Source organism: Ambystoma mexicanum, chromosome 3q (genome assembly GCF_040938575.1).
Source record: "Ambystoma mexicanum isolate Mex_15411 chromosome 3q, UKY_AmexF1_1, whole genome shotgun sequence".
NCBI lineage: Eukaryota > Metazoa > Chordata > Amphibia > Caudata > Ambystomatidae > Ambystoma > Ambystoma mexicanum.
Window position 1 is genome coordinate 1262553385 of NC_090926.1, and position 16095 is coordinate 1262569479.

The window sequence follows — 16095 nt, forward strand, 5'->3', positions numbered from 1 at the left end:
GCCTTGTGTGGCTCCCGTGGGCATACGCTGCATTGTGGCTGGGCACATGCAGGCTTGTCATGAATTTGGTTCAGATGCTTGGGTTTTTGTGCCACACACCCCTCCTGCTTCCCGTTTCCATGGGCTTTCAAAGGGTGTGCCCAAGTGACATTGACGTACATGGTGACATTGGACACCCATGAGCTGTGTGGGCAGTCTGTAGTCAATACTGTGTATACATTCATAGTGCATATTGTTGTTGTATTGTACACTGCATGGTGTATTGATGTGTGCCTCTGCATCCATCTCATCCTCCTAATTTGCAGGTCCATTCCTCATGTCTTTACAATGCGGTCCACCTTGGAACTGGAGTCCATGTTGTAATCAGTGCACCTACACTCTTGCGTGGCGCTAACACTGTATACTTGGAAGTATTCGGAGGGCTGGCATCATCAGGTAGTGAGGCTAGCAAATTTTTAAGTCTGTAATGTCATGTTTAAGGTAGGTTGGAGGTTGTGTAGGTGATTGGTATTCTTGGTAAGTATTTGGTAATGTGTGTTGTAGGTCCTGCATTACTGTGAGCATTTCATGTGTGGACATGTTTCCATTAGGGACACTGTAGCTGGTGACACTTGGGGCATATTGTGGGGATTCATTTCTTTCCTCTCACATTGTATGACATGCCATGGTGTGTTGTGTGGCCGTGCCGGGGAGGGGTTGGGTGACATGGCACTGTTTTCATGTAGTATTTTGCGAGTGGGTATTCATTTCTGCAGCATGGAAGTGTCTTTTGATGACACTGCATTGGTGGTGTTTGTGTAGGTAGGGATGCACACATTGTGACACTTGCACATGAACAATCTCAGGCTGCTATGGTTCTGACAGTTGACTGTCCCTTTGTTCGTCTTAATTGTCAGGTCGAGTCATCATTGCTTATCAGATGGTATGTGCCAGGGCTGTGTGCACTCCACTGGGGTGTGATTTCTATGTGAAGTAATTAGCCACCAGCTGCGTACGGGCTGCCTCACCCCGTGCCCTCTCCCCTCCCATGCGCAGCGGCCGTGCATGTGGTTGGGGATGTGGGAGCACCACCATGTCCACAGGCAGGCCCCGGCGTGTTGCAACATTGTGCAGGACACATGCTGCCACTATGATCCTGCACACTACTGGGGGCGCATATAACAGCCGCCTGCCAGAACGGTCAAGGGAGCGAAAGCGTGACTTGAGCACTCCGAATGTGCACTCCACTATGCCCCGGGTTGCAATATGGGCTGTGTTGTATCTTACCTCTGGAGGCGTGATGGGGTTCCGAATTGGCGTCATCATGTGGGTGCTCAGCGGGTAGGCACTGTCCCCTGGTGAGGTGGTGATGGGTATCATTAGTGGGGTAGTGACATAACTCTGCATCTGACATGCGTGCATGTGCAGTGGCATTCATACTCACCAAGCAGCCATGTATCGCCATGCCGCCCAGCTTCTAGGTCCCGGTTTAGGGTAGACATTCGGTAAATGAAGCTGTCGTGGGTGGACCCTGGATAGTTGGCATATACTGAGGTGATGATTCCCTTAGCATTACATACTACCTGCACGTTGATGGAATGCCAGTGCTTGTGGTTCCTATAGATGTGCTCAGATGCCGTGGGGGGACGTAGTGCCACATGGGTGCAGTCAATGGCACCTAGCACTTTTGGGAATTGTGCCACACCGTAGAAATCGAGGGTGGCAGCCTGCCTTTCTGCAGGTGTCCTGGGCAGGTATATGTGCCTACGGACTGATTGGCGTGCAGTGATGATGTTCAAGACCTGGTGTAGGCAGCGTGACTGCGTGGCCTGTGACACCCCACCCACTATGGCACTTGTCCGCTGAAATGATCCTGTGGCCAAGAAGTTCAGCACATTAAGGACCTTCTCCAGGGGGCTGAGTGCTTGGGAGCACAGGGTGGGTGATGTGAGGTCATCCTCCCACTCACTGACCAGGTCCAGTATTATGTGTGGTGGAAACCTGTACCTCCCATACACCTGGTCATCAGGCATCCCAAAAGGGCTGGTTCTGGGAGTGAAAATTCTGGCCCTCACTATCCTCCTCCTCCTCCTTTGGTAACCCACGGCCACTGCTGCTAGGAACGGTATATTCATCCTGGCGTATGAGCTTGAGTGTTGTTTGCGCGCACTTTTATGCTGCGCGGGTCGACGTACGCCTGCTTCATGCTGGCGTACGTGTTTCAGGATTGGACCATTTATTTTTCGGCACGTCGTAGGCGAACGTGTGAATCTTCCCGCCCACCCCAGGAATACACGTAGCACGCTCTCCCAGGCCCAGTCGCGAGTAAATATTCCCGCCCACCCCTGGAATACACGTACCCCACTCTCACAGGCCCAGTTGCGTGTGGAACTTCCCGCGCACCCCGAAGTACACGTACCCAGGCCAATCGCATGTGGAACTTCCCGCGCACCCCATAGTACACGTACCCAGGCCAATCGCGTGTGGAACTTCCCGCGCACCCCGAAGTACACGTACCCAGGCCAATCGCGTGTGGAACTTCCCGCGCACCCCGAAGTACACGTACCCAGGCCAATCGCATGTGGAACTTCCCGCGCACCCCGTAGTACACGTACCCAGGCCAATCGCGTGTGGAACTTCCCGCGCACCCCGAAGTACACGTACCCAGGCCAATCGCATGTGGAGCTTCCCGCGCACCCCGTAGTACACGTACCCAGGCCAATCGCGTGTGGAACTTCCCGCGCACCCCGAAGTACACGTACCCAGGCCAATCGCGTGTGGCACTTGCCGCGCACCCCGTAGTACACGTACCCAGGCCAATCGCGTGTGGAACTTCCCGCGCACCCTGAAGTACACGTATCCAGGCCAATCGCGTGTGGAACTTCCCGCGCACCCCGTAGTACACGTACCCAGGCCAATCGCGTGTGGAACTTCCCGCGCACCCCGAAGTACACGTACCCAGGCAAATCGCACGGCTGGGGGGTGGGGGTGATGGGAGACATGAGTGGGGGCCTGGTGGAGGCTGCCCCTGGTGGCTGGGGGGTGGGGGTGCAGGGGGACATGTGTGGGAGCCTGGTGGAGGCTGCCCCTGCACTGCTGGGGGGTGGGGGTGCAGGGAGACATGAGTTGGACATGAGTGGGGGCCTGGTGGAAGCTGCCCCTGCACTGCTGGGGGGTGGGGGTGATGGGAGACATGAGTGGGGGCCTGGTGGAGGCTGCCCCTGGTGGCTGGGGGGTGGGGGTGGTGGTAGACATGGGTGGGGGCCTGGTGGAGGCTGCCTCTGCACTGCTGGGGGGTGGGGGTGATGGGAGACATGAGTGGGGGCCTGGTGGAGGCTGCCCCTGGTGGCTGGGGGGTGGGGGTGCAGGGGGACGTGTGGGAGCCTGGTGGAGGCTGCCCCTGGTGGCTGGGGGGTGGGGGTGATGGGAGACATGAGTGGGGGCCTGGTGGAGGCTGCCCCTGGGGGGTGGGGGTGGTGGTAGACATAGGTGGGGGCCTGGTGGAGGCTGCCCCTGCACTGTTGGGGGGTGGGGGTGATGGGAGACATGAGTGGGGGCCTGGTGGAGGCTGCCCCTGGTGGCTGGGGGATGGGGGTGCAGGGGGGACATGTGTGGGAGCCTGGTGGAGGCTGCCCCTGTACTGCTGTGGGGTGGGGGTGCAGGGAGACATGAGTTGGACATGAGTGGGGGCCTGGTGGAGGCTGCCCCTGGTGGCTGGGAGGTGGGGGTGCAGGGGGACATGTGTGGGAGCCTGGTGGAGGCTGCCCCTGCACTGCTGGGGGGTGGGGGTGATGGGAGACATGAGTGGGGGCCTGGTGGAGGCTGCCCCTGGTGGCTGGGGGGTGGGGGTGCAGGGGGACATGTGTGGGAGCCTGGTGGAGGCTGCCCCTGCACTGCTGGGGGGTGGGGGTGATGGGAGACATGAGTGGGGGCCTGGTGGAGGCTGCCCCTGGTGGCTGGGGGGGTGGGGGTGGTGGTAGACATGGGTGGGGGCCTGGTGGAGGCTGCCCCTGGAGGGTGGGGGTGATGGGAGACATGAGTGGGGGCCTGGTGGAGGCTGCCCCGGGTTGCTGGGGGGTGGGGTGGTGGTAGACATGGGTGGGGGCCTGATGGAGGCTGCCCCTGCACTGCTGGGAGGTGGGGGTGATGGGAGACATGAGTGGGGGCCTGGTGGAGGCTGCCCCTGGTGGCTGGGGGGTGGGGGTGCAGGGGGACATGTGTGGGAGCCTGGTGGTGGCTGCCCCTGCACTGCTGGGGGATGGGGGTGATGGGAGACATGAGTGGGGGCCTGGTGGAGGCTGCCCCTGGGGGATGGGGGTGGTGGTAGACATGGGTGGGGGCCTGGTGGAGGCTGCCCCTGCACTGCTGGGGGGTGGGGGTGATGGGAGACATGAGTGGGGGCCTGGTGGAGGCTGCCCCTGGGGGGTGGGGGTGGTGGTAGACATGGGTGGGGGCCTGGTGGAGGCTGCCCCTGCACTGCTGGGGGGGTGGGGGTGATGGGAGACATGAGTGGGGGCCTGGTGGAGGCTGCCCCTGCACTGCCGGGGGGTGGGGGTGATGGGAGACATGAGTGGGGGCCTGGTGGAGGCTGCCCCTGGTGGCTGGGGGGTGGGGGTGCAGGGGGACATGTGTGGGAGCCTGGTGGAGGCTGCCCCTGCACTGCTGGGGGGTGGGGGTGATGGGAGACATGAGTGGGGGCCTGGTGGAGGCTGCCCCTGGTGGCTGGGGGGTGGGGGTGGTGGTAGACATGGGTGGGGGCCTGATGGAGGCTGCCCCTGCACTGCTGGGGGGTGGGGGTGATGGGAGACATGAGTGGGGGCCTGGTGGAGGCTGCCCCTGGGGGGTGGGGGTGGTGGTAGACATGGGTGGGGGCCTGGTGGAGGCTGCCCCTGGTGGCTGGGGGGTGGGGGTGATGGGAGACATGAGTGGGGGCCTGGTGGAGGCTGCCCCTGCACTGCTGGGGGGTGGGGGTGATGGGAGACATGAGTGGGGGCCTGGTGGAGGCAGCCCCTGGTGGCTGGGGGTGGGGGTGCAGGGGGGCATGTGTGGGAGCCTGGTGGAGGCTGCCCCTGCACTGCTGGGGGGTGGGGGTGATGGGAGACATGAGTGGGGGCCTGGTGGAGGCTGCCCCTGGTGGCTGGGGGGTGGGGGTGGTGGTAGACATGGGTGGGGGCCTGGTGGAGGCTGCCCCTGGACTGCTGGGGGGTGGGGTGATGGGAGACATGAGTGGGGGCCTGGTGGAGGCTGCCCCTGGTGGCTGAGGGGTGGGGGTGCAGGGGGACATGTGTGGGAGCCTGGTGGTGGCTGCCCCTGGTGGCTGGGGGGTGGGGGCCTGGTGGAGGCTACCCCTGCACTGCTGGGGGGTGGGGGTGATGGGAGACATGAGTGGGGGCCTGGTGGAGGCTGCCCCTGCACTGCTGGGGGGTGGGGGTGCAGGGGGACATGGGTGGGAGCCTGGTGGAGGCTGCCCCTGCACTGCTGGGGGGTGGGGGTGATGGGAGACATGAGTGGGGGCCTGGTGGAGGCTGCCTCTGCACTGCTGGGGGGTGGGGGTGATGGGAGACATGTGTTGGTGATCAGTAGTGCAAGGTGACATGTGTGTTGGCTGCTGGGCATGGCCATGGTGGATGGGTTGCCTGTGGGACATGAGCAGGGGTGCAGGGTAGTACCCTGTGGTGTGGGCTGCCTGCAGGGGCCGTGGAAGGTGTAGAGGGAATACCTGGGAGGACCCACATGGCCAAATCACGTGTAGCATTCCCCCGCACCACCGAAATACACGTACCCTGCTGAAATCGCGTGTGAATCTTCCCGCGCACCTCGGAATACACGTACCCAGGCCAATCGCGTGTGGAACTTCCCGCGCACCCCGAAGTACACGTACCCAGGCCAATCGCGTGTGGAACTTCCCGCGCACCCCGAAGTACACCTACCCAGGCCAATCGCGTGTGGAACTTCCCGCGCACCCTGTAGTACACGTACCCAGGCTAATCGCGTGTGGAACTTCCCGCGCACCCCGAAGTACACGTACCCAGGCCAATCGCGTGTGGAACTTCCCGCGCACCCAGGAACACGCGCACACGCTATTTTTCACACTGCGGGTGTCCATGTTTGTCTGTGCCCCTTTGCACCTCATTTGTCCTAGAGGGCCACTCTATGGCCCATTCATCATGCCTGTATATGGGTGCTTTTTGTTAGGGCACATTTTGGCGCACATTTTTTTCAGTCGCAGGGGCGCTACCGCCTGCTTTCTTGTGGCGTACTTGTTTGGCCCTGTGCACGCCTTTGACCGTGCGCTGGTTTGCCCTATTCGATTCCATGAATACGGGTTGTAGGCGAGCGTGTGGGCGTTCCGCGCACTTGCCTCCTGTACTTCCCCTGTGACGCCCATATTTTCACGCGTTGTTCCCCATTCCGAGTGTTACGCCCCGTGTTCCGCCTACTTTTGTGATGTGCGCCGCGCTATGTGCGATTTCGCAGTGGCCGTGGCGCACGCTGTTGGATGACCTGTGCGCCGGCGTGCACGGCGCACATTTTTAGCGCACATCCAATGTTTCCCTGCGATTTTCGCACTTGCACTGCGATTTTCGCACTTGCACTGCGATTCGCACGTTTTGGCACCTCTGCGCTGGAATTTTCGGCGCTCATTATTTCCATGAATCGACCCCTTAGTAACTAGAAGACCGCCCACAGGGACACACACACAACTAAAAACAAAGATGAATGAAGACACCGATCACGATTCCCACTTACAGTCAACTAAAAATAGAATCTAAGGAAGACACTCCACGACATACCGAACGACTAACTGAGAGATAGCCATGATAGGAGGACATGAAAGACTGAATACATAGGCAGACCAAAACGGAAGCACTAGGACAGTATCCAGTCTATCCATCAAAAATTAGTTTAATCAAATTAAAATCCAACAAAATGTATTAGTTGAAAGCTTTTCCATCTAAATGCACTTCCATTGAATACATTTCGTTGGATTGACTGATTGAAAATAAATGGAAACATTAATTCTTTAAAATAAATGGAAACAATAATTCTTTCAACACTGGTTTATGTTTATTTAAATTTAAAATATCCACATTTCAAACTTTTGAAGATTAACTTTAATTATTGTAATAACTTTAACATTTTTTAAATAGTTAACACATTTATATTAAATAATTCAGTGTAGTGTTATTTAAAGTTCTGTTGCAATCATTTTATTTTTTGACCAGTAGATGTCAATGTTTGTTCACTTTTCCTGTTTAGTGCATTTTTTACTACTTCTTTGTTATTTATGTCATACTTACGACGTGATCGCCATTTTGGAAGTTCTTTTTCGCAAGTTGGATGTTCCTCGCGGAGTTCGTGTTTCCTTTGGATTTTTTGTTTTTCAAATTCATTTTTATTAGGTTTTGCAAAACATAATATACAACTTTTGCATTTCAGTTGTACCATATCAAAACTGGGAACTCGCAATCCCCCCTCCCCTCCTTTCAAAAGAACAACATGAAAATATTGAACCAACTTTTTGTTTCCCCTCCCCCCTCCCCTCCCCTGGAACATTGTCCCCTTGCGTCGATAGGCTCCATTCCTTGTTTGTGTTCTCTTTACTGGCGTGCGTGGTCTTGGTGAACACTCTCGAGTTAGTAACTGTCCCTTCCACAACAATTATGGAGATGGTTTCATTATCTGTTGGTCTGCAGATGTCAAACCTCTTCAGGATGGGCCCTACATTGTTTTTGTAGTCGTACACACAAGGATGCAACAACTTTCATGTCCTCTCGGATGGTTCCTGTGGGGTACCACCAATATATTTATTCACAAAGTTGCACCACATCATTTCGTATTGTGCTGCTTTCCCATGGAGTGATGCTGTGATTCTTTCCATTACACAAATATTTGTGGCGAACGTAACCCAGTCTCTCTTACTTGATAGGAATTCGGCTTTCCATTTAGTCACCAGGCAAGCCCTCACCGACAGGAGGGGCGGAGCCACTATCCCAGTTAACCTTCTCACCTCCCCATCATACTCTTCCAAACCAAATAGAATTAAGAGGGGTGATACCTCCCTGGTGATCCCATCAACCTGTTTGATCCACCCCAGGATCTCGTCCCAGTACACCTTCACCCTGGGGCACCCCACCACTATGCCAGTAGTTGGCCTTCTGTCCACATTGACGCCAGCACATGGGACTAGTTGATTGAAACATTTTGGATAGCCTGCCAGAGTCATACTGCCACCTGTGGAGAAGCTTGACGGCGCGGCTCCTCTGCAGATCATCGCCCATAATCCCGGATCAACTTCTCTTCCTAAATCCCGCTCCCATCTTTCCCCTCAGACGGGCAGTGGAACCCTTCCCTGCCTCTATCAGGGTTTTATACATGGCTGAAATCAAATTTTGGGTTTCTGTCGTAGTATCTAGCAGTTTCTCAAACTGTGTAAGATCGCGCGGTATCTTTTCCTTCCATTCTTTCCTCGTGAGGACCCCCTTAAGTTGCAGGAAAGAGAACACTGATATTGGGTGTATTCCCAAAGAGTCCTCAAGTTTAGGGATCGTAAGGAAGTGTCCCCCTCTCCAGAGTGGCCCCACCCTCAAACCATGCCTGCAACCGTTTGAGATTCGGGAGCTCGTCTCGGATTCCCGGCACCCATATATGGCTCAGGAGGAGATGGTCATGTGGTTATTCCTCTCATATCTACCCCTTCTTTCCATATCCCCATAATGTGCCCAGTATTGGGTGGTTTCAGAGCTTTCTGAGCAATTTGTCCCTCGGGACCCATAACCACTATTGAGACGGTGGCCGGTGCTAGGTTGTAATTATCAAGTTCCACCCACTGCAACTCCGTCCGTCCTCTCAGGTGGGGAACCATAACCCTAAGTTGAACAGCCTGGTAGTATTTTGTGAGGTCGGGGAGACCAACTCCCCCTTTTTCCTTAGGTAAGACAAGGGTATCATAGGCTATCCTTTCTTTTTTTCCCTGCCATAGGAACTTTAGGATGGCTGTCTTGGTTTCACTAAAGAATGTCTCTGGGAGTTGTAAAGGAAGCATTTGAAACGGGTAGAGAAATCTCAGAAGGCACACAATTTTTACTGCATTGAGCCTTCTGATCCATGAGATTGTGAGAATCTGCCATTTTTTAAAATCTTCGTTTAGACTATGTATGAGGCTAGGGTAATTGGCTTCATATAGCGTGTTCAAATCTCATGTCAAATTTATCCCCAGATAGCGGAGGGTGGTTCCACCAATTTTGAGACCAAGAGTGGTTAATCTTTTGGTGGTTTTTGGGTCTGGTTCACGTAGTGGGAATAGTATTGACTTGGATCGGTTGATTTTAAAACCCGAAAGTGCTCCATAACTATCAGTTGTATCACCTTTGGTATTGACGTCATGGGGTTTTTTATATGCAGGAGAATATCGTCAGCGTAAAGGGACAGTTTATATTCGTTCCCGTTCACCTGCAGGTCTTCGACCAGTCGATCCATTCTAAGCCTCTGGGCGAGAGGCTCCAAGGAAAACGCAAACAGTATTGCTGAGAGGGGGCAACCCTGTCGTGTGCCTCTCTCCAGATGGAACCATCGCAAGTACTCGGAGTTGGCCACTATCGATGCTTTCGGTGAGGTATATACAGCTTTGACTCCTTTCCTAAATGTGTGCCCCAGTCCCACTTTCTCTAATACCGCCTCCAGGAATCCCCATTCCACTCTATCAACCGCCTTTTCTGCGTCTACTGACAGTAGAGCGGGGTCTCCTGTCATTTTCGCTGACTCATGAATCGGCTGCAATGTTTTGCGCATAGTATCTGCCCCCTGCCTCCCTAGGATGAATCCCACCTGATCAGAATGTATCAGTCGGGCATGTGGGTTTCAAACCTGGCGGCTAACACTTGTGTATAGATTTTAGCGTTGATGTTCAACAGTGAGATCGGGCAGTAAGACCCACATTGATTAGGATTTCTACCTTCCTTGGGGATCACTGAAATGAGTGCTTTGGTAAAGGAGTCCGTAGCCACCCCCGTCGAGAGGATATTTTTAAATAGCTCTACCATTAAGGGGAGCAGAGAGAGCATGAACGTTTTATAAAAGCCGGCCATATATCCATCATTACCCGGTGCTTTCCCCATCAGTAGCCTCTTGATCGCCTTCTCGATCTCGTCACTTGTAATTGGGGCATCTAGTAATTCCCTATCTTCGTGAGAGTGCTGTGGCATGTTCACCCCTTGCGGTATTGGCCTATCTCCATTTGTTCTTTTGGCGTTCTCCGACTTGTATAATCCCTCATAGAACTTTGCGAACGCCTCTAGAATCTCCTTCGGATCTGTTGTTAACACATCCTCCTTCTCTGTGCTATGGATCGCTCATTCAGCACGTTGCCCTCTTAATCTAGCCGCGAGTAGGGTGTCTGCCTTATCTCCCTTTTCATAGTGTTTTTGTTTTAGGAACTGGAATTTGCAAATCTGGGCCTCATCCAGGAGCCGGAGCTCTTCTCTTTTTTGCCTAGCTTCAGCTACCCTTTCTATCCGATCCTCTTTAGATTCACGGGCAGCAGCGTCCAGCTGTGCAATTTTCTCTCTCAGCCTGGTCTCTGTTTAGGTTTATGTTTATGTTTATTCATTTATAATGCGCGCCAGACCCGAAGGTATGAGGGCGCAGGAGCAGCAAGGTTATTCTCAGCTTAGTTACAGTGCTGTACATTAATTTACAGTGTGTACATATGTTAATACAGTTACAGTGGATACAGTAATACAGTGAAATACAATTTATGGTTATACATATTTACAAAATTTACAAAGGCAAAGTCAGTTATTGGTCATTGTTCTTTAGCCACTGAATGTAATTACGTCTAAAGTGTGGGTAGGTTTGCGGTGTCCTTAAGGAGGGTGGTAAGGAGTTCCAGTTTTGGGCTGCTTTCACCTGGAAGATGTGTCTGCCCATTTTGGTTCGTTTGAACCTGGGAACTGTGAGCAGGTTAGTATTGCTAGTTCTAGTGGGCCTATTGGGGGTGTATCTTATTATTCTGTCGGCTAGGTAGGGGGGGCTGCATTATTGAGGCATTTGTGTGTTAAGGAGGCTATTTTGAGCAGGATTTTATCAGTGGTTGTGAGCCAGTTATGGGTTCTTCTGATGTTAGAGATGTGTTCTCTCTTGGGGATGCTAAGCGCTGCTCTGAGAGCATTATTTTGTAGGGTCTGGATTTTATTGGTAACCTGTTTGTTGGCTCCTACATAAAGGGCATTACAATAATCCAGTTTCGACAGTACAAGAGCTCTGGCTAGGGTAATGCAGTTCTGGGTGGATAGGAAGGGTTTGGCTGCTCTGATAAGCTTACATGTGTAGGCTGAGGTGGAGGCCATGGAGCTAACCTGTTTATGGAAGGAGAGGGCGGAGTCCAGGTAGATACCTAGGGTTTTCACTTCCTTGGCTTATTTGATGGGTTTGCCGTCTGTAATAAAGCTGGTGTAGTTATGGTCCAGTTTGTTTAGATTTGGGGTGGATCCGAGGATGATGAGTTCAGTCTTGTCATCATTCAGGCATAGACTGTGGGAAGCCATCCATGCCTGGATGATGAGGTACACCTTGTTCACCAAGGCCAAATCCTTGTTGTAATCTCCCGTCAATGGGATGAGGATCTGGGTATCATCTGTGTAATTAGTGTAGGTGATACCCAGACCGTCAACATCATCAAACAGGGGCTTTGTGAACATGTTATACAGTGTGGGGGAGACGCAGGAACCCTGAGGGACCCCACATGTGATGGGGATGGGGTCAGCGGAAGCCGAGGTGGAAAAGACGCGCATAGATCTGTTGCTCAGGAACGACTCAATCCAGCCAATGGCTTCTTGGGAGAAGTGGGCAGCCGAGTCCAAGTGGTTGCATAGAATTGTATGATCAACTAGATCGAATGCTGCAGAGAGGTCTAGGAGAAGCGGTAAAGCAGTTTTCCCATTATCTCTCAGAGTGTCGATTGGGCCTTAAGATCGATGAGAGCAGTTTCTGTCCCATCTTGGGGTCTAAACCCTGATTGCCTGATTCCTAGGAGATGGTTTTGTTCGAGGTATTTCTGTATTCGTTAATAGGCTTTCTTATCTAATATTTTGAGCAGGAAGGGGACGGTAGTGATGGGTCTGTAGTTAGTGGGTGTAGAAGGGTCTAGTGAGGGTTTTTTGAGTAGAGGGAGGTCCAAGGATTCTTTGAAGTTGTTGGGGATGGTACCTGATGAGAAGGAGGCGTTAATGAGTTTGATAATGAATGGTGAGAGGTCTCTTGCCGCATCTTTGATGATTTGTGAGGGGCAAGGGTCACCCTGGCAATTAGATGGTTTAAGGCTGAGTATGATTTTTTCCACTTCTAACGTAGAGACTTTGGAGAAGCTGAAGCGGGTGAGTGGGTTAGGTATAGGGTTCTGATGAGTGGGGCGTGGGGGGTGTTAGTGACGGTTTGATGAGTGGGGCATGGGGGGTGTTAGTGGAGTTCGTTAGTAATTCTTTCTTGTTGTTGAATTTGATTTGAAGGCCTGCAACTTTATTGGACGATAATGATTTCTTTTTTATAGGTAGAAGCTATTTTGTTAAGGATCAACTTGTTAATGTCTGTAGGGGATTGTCTCCAGGCTTGTTCCTTTTTGCGTTTCTCTAGTCTGAGAGCTTTTAGGTGGGCAGAGAACCAGGTGTTCAAGTGTTTTTTCGGCTTACATTTTCTACGTTTTAGCGGTGCAATAGCGTCTAAGGCTGAGCACATACGTTTGTTGTAGCTTTCTACAAGATATTGGGGGTTGGAGGTAGCTGAGAGTTGGTTCAAGGTTGGGAGAATGAGGGGTAAGAGTTTTTCCACTGTGATGTTTTTCTTGCTTCTCGTGGGGATAGATGTGGCTAATAGGTTATTGGTGATGGGGCTTGAGGCTTCGAGTGCGAAGGTGAGGAGGTAGTGGTCAGACCATGGTTGAGGGGTGATAGCGGTGATGGAGGCCACACAGTTGTGGTCTTCTGTCCAGTCAAGGGTTCTCCCTTTGTTGTGGGTAGGGGTGGACACTCTTTGGGTGAAGCCTAATTCTGACAGGATATTGTTAATGAGGGTAGCCTGGGGGTCTTTGGGGTCTTTTAGGCCTAAGTTAAAATCTCGAAGGAACCTAGGGGTCCAGGAGGTCTGTAGAATAAGTGGATGGTAATGGTTTGGGAGTTGGCTGTGGGAACCTTAGCTGTGAGTGATTCACATGAAGGGATGTGGTTTGTGGTGTCAAGTCTGATGTTGAGGTGTGTTTTGGCAATTATCGCAAGGCCTCCGCCTCTGGATTCTGTTCTATCCGCTCGGAGGATAGTATAGTCATCAGGGATGGTGAACGATAGAGCTGGGCCAGCGGCTGCATGGAGCCAGGACTAGAATGAGGTCTGCTATGTCTGTGGCATGGGCTACTACAGATCACACATTGATTTGGTGCCTCTTATGGGCGGGGTGGTAGTTTTGGTGCCGGTAGGTATGGTGGTTGAGTTGTGAACCTTGTGCTTAGTCGTAGTATTAGTAAGGCTATGCTTGGGAGTGTCTGTGGGGTGGTTAGTAGGAATGCCTCTATCAGTGCCCTCTCTCGCTTCTCTCTCGCACCTTCCCCAATCAATATCTCCCTCCATGTCGCCTTACCGGCTTCCCAGATCATTCTCTTGGGCACTTCCCCCGTATTGTTGAGTTCAAAATATTCCTCTATCCCTTTCTTCATTTCTTCACGAAAGACATGATCTTTCCACAGGCTCTCATTAAAGTGCCATTTCGCGCCACTGTGCGGTAAAATCTGCAGATTAATATTAACAGTGACCAAATCATGGTCCGACCATGAGATAGGAACTATTTCGGAAACGGTAGCTACTTGGTCCACTCCCTGAGAAAGGTATAAATAATCTTTTCTGGTGAACGTGGACTCGGGTGCTAAATAAAAGGTGTATCCCTCTGCGTCTGGGTGCAGAGCTCGCCAGATGTCCTGTAGTCCATATATCCTCAACATCTCCACTACCCCTACTCAGCCACCATCTGCGGGTTCACGTGATTGTGGGTTGCCAGATTTCCTGTCTAAGTCGGGGTCTGCCCATAGATTAAAGACCCCCTAATTCCACGTATCCTTTGGCTTCCAGCATCATCTTTGGAATTGTATGCTGTAGGAACCTAGATTGTCCCATATTCGGAGCATAGAGGGTCGCAAATGTGCATATTCTACCACATACCTTCCCCATGATCACAAGCGCCCTCCCCTCTATGTACACCCACACCTTAGCCTCTTCCAGCTTCAACCCCCTCTTTATTAGTATTCCCACCCCTGCTTTTCGCAGGGAGCTGGAGCCCCAATATTCCGTTCCCAGTCTGGGGTGCAAGACCTTGTGCTCCTCCCCTTGCATGTACTTGGTCTTCTGGAGGAAGAGCACATCCAATCGTGCCCTCTTAAACTCCGTACAGACCAGTGATCACTTTGTGGGTGAGTTCAGGCCCTTCACATTTAGCGTGCCCACTCTGAAAGGTCCACCTCCCAGGGAAACAGGTATTGTCGCTATTTCTTGTTTCATGCCTGTACCATTCTCCTCGTGAGCCCACACCGCTATCTCTATCATTTTTCCTCAATATCCACCACCCAACTCTGGGTAGACTGTTCCAGTTCCCTCCCGCCCCCTCTCACCTCCCCCTCCATCCCTCCAGGCGTCCGATCCCTCTGAGTCATCTGCACCAGTCCCCATCTCATAATGTCCCACTTAACCTTGAGCCCCAACTCCCCCCACCCCCGCCTTCAGCAATCTTATAACAAATCATGTTTTTTAGAGAATTCCTCGCCTTCATCACTATGGGTTATTGTTACACTCACCTGGTCTCTGTGAAGGCGTTGGGGCACGGTTGCAGCCCTCCCGGGGGTGAGGTCGCTCGAGTCCGACTTCGCCTGCTGCGCTTATGTGGTGACTGGTGGTAATAGGTGATGCTGCTGCGTGGAGAATAGGGTGCATGAGTATGCCAGCTTGTGAGCCTGATCCTCTACCAGACCCCTTCTCCTAAACCGTGGGACCCGTGGGATGCGCTGCCCCTTGAAAGCTCACCTGTTGATTAGCTTTGGCAAGCACTCCGTCCTGCTGCTTCTGGCAGGGGCGCTTGTATGATCTGGACCGAGTTCCTTCACTGATCCCTGGCATGTGGTAGTCCTTTCCAGCTGAGAATAAGCCACTATACTTCAGGTAAGTGTTGCTGTTTGCCTTTGTCTTTCCTTGTCTGTTTTTGTTGACTTGTAAAGTTTGTTGTCTTGTATTGCTGTCCGTTACACTTTTGATATTTGCTCTTTTGCTTTCTTCCCTTGCAGGTGATGTTGCCGGTCCGGCAGAAGCTGCAGAGCTTGAGGCTGAAGCTGGAGGGAACAAGGAACAAAGCTTGTCTTTCTTCTTCTTCACAGGATCCGGGTTCGTGGATGCGGAGCTCGGTGCTGCGGCGTCGGGATCAAGATCACTGGATGTCAGGCGATGAGTCTGCAGATGAAGCGATGAAGCACCAGTTTCCTGGAAGTGAGTATGCTGGAAAATGCCTGGTTTCAGAGGTAAGTAAACTGGTCCAAGCAGGATGAGCGTCACGTTGCACGAGAGTGCACAGTAACGCGAAGCACTGGGCTTAAGGATGGAGCAACTTATATAGCTGAGCTTCTGAAGCCACGCCCACCAGGTTCAGCCTGCCTGCCACACCCAATGAGTCAGCACCTGAAGACCAGGCCTAGGGAGCCACGCCCGATGAGTCAGCACATGGGGATGTTCTCTGGAATAAAGGCGTTCCGCACCTGGAAAGTTCTTGTAAAATAGAAGCACCCCTGCACTGAAATAACATAAAAGCACTCCTTCTCTGAAATAAAGTGTTCCTGCTCACATCTCTTTATGAGCCTGGTGCCAAAGGCGCCAGGACTGAGTCCAGCCAGGGCCCCTCTGTTTATGAGTTCCAAAGGGACATAAGTGAGTCAAGTGACCCATTGCCCTCATCACTAGATGGTGTGGTTTTTGTGTTCTGGGACCTGTGGCCATGACAGTTATGCCCTACGGGCTTGTGCCTCTACCAATGCCACACATCTCCCTGAGCAGCCTACTGAGGTGCGCATGTCTACCGATAACTTTCACGTAGCTG